Below are 1,624 nucleotides of genomic sequence, written 5' to 3'. Positions count from 1 at the left end.
TTTTCATGTGACAAATACCCAGAAGTGGAATTGCTAGGTTGTATGGTAGTTCTGTTTTTAATTTTTTGAGGAATCTCCAAACTGTCTTCTACAGTGGCTTAACCAATTTACATTCCCATCAACAGTACAGGAGGGTTCTCTTTTCTCCATGGCCTTGCCAACTTTTGTTATTTGTTGTCTTTGTGATAAAAGCCATTCTGAAAGGTATGAGGTGATAACTCATTGTGGCTTCATTTGCATTTCCCTGATGATTAGTGGTGTTGAGCATCTTTTCATATGTCTGCTGGCCATGTGTATGTCTTCTTTGGAAAAATGTCTATTCAGATCCTCTGCCCATTTTTTAATCAGGTTTCTTTTTTTTTTTTTGATGTTGAGATGTATGAGATTTTGTATATTTTGGATATTAACCCCTTTTTGGATATATTGTCTGAAAATATTTTCTCCCATTCAGTAGGTAGCCTTTTCTTCTTGTTGATAGTTTCCTTCACTACGCAAAAGCTTTTTAGTTTGATGTAGTTCCATTTGTTTATTTTTGCTTTTCTTCCCTTGCCTGATGAGACATATGCAAAAAAATATTGCTAAGACTGATGTCAAAGAGCTTACTGCCTGTTTATTCCTGCAAGTTTTATGGTTTCAGGTCTTACATTTAAGTCTTTAATCCATTTTGAATTTATTTTTTTGTATGATGTGAGAAAGTAGTCCAGTTTGATTCCTTAGCATGTAGTTGCCCAGTTTTCCCAACCAGCTACTGAAGAGGCTGTTTTTTCCCCATTGTATATTTTTTTTTTTTTTTTTTTTTTTTGTGGTACGCAAGCCTCTCACTGTTGTAGCCTCTCCCGTTGCAGAGCACAGGCTCCAGACGCGCAGGCTCAGCAGGTCCAGCTGCTCCGCGGCATGTGGGATCCTCCCGGAACGGGGCACGAACCCGTGTCCCCTGCATCGGCAGGCAGACTCTCAACCACTGCGCCACCAGGGGAGCCCCCCCTATTGTATATTCTTGTCTCCTATGTTGTAGATTAGTTGCCCATATAAGTGTGGGTTCTTTTCTGGGTGCTCTATTCTGTTCCATTGATCTATGTGTCTGTTTTTGTGCCAGCACCACACTGTTGGTTTTTTTTTTCCCTACATGTAGGCCTTTTATTTCTTCTTTTAAAAATTTAATTTAATTTATTTTTTTATACAGCAGGTTCTTATTAGTCATCCATTTTATACACATCAGTGTATACATGTCAATCCCAATCTTCCAATTCATCACACACACCCCACCCACCGCTTTCCCCACTTGGTGTCCATACGTTTTTTCTCTACTTCTGTATCTCTATTTCTGCCCTGCAAACCGGTTCATCTGTACCGTTTTCTAGGTTCCACATATATGCATTAATATACGATATTTGTTTTTCTCTTATTGACTTACTTGACTCTGTATGACAGTCTCTAGATGCATCCACGTCTCTACAAATGACCCAATTTCATTCCTTTTTTATGGCTGAGTAATATTCCATTGTATATATGTACCACATCTTCTTTATCCATTCCTCTGTCGATGGACACTTAGGTTGCTTCCATGTCCTGGCTATTGTAAATAGAGCTGCAATAAACATTGGGGTGCATGTGTCTTTTTGAA

The sequence above is a fragment of the Phocoena phocoena genome, chromosome X (assembly GCF_963924675.1).
Source record: "Phocoena phocoena chromosome X, mPhoPho1.1, whole genome shotgun sequence".
Taxonomy (NCBI): domain Eukaryota; kingdom Metazoa; phylum Chordata; class Mammalia; order Artiodactyla; family Phocoenidae; genus Phocoena; species Phocoena phocoena.
This window is presented reverse-complemented; position numbering follows the sequence as displayed.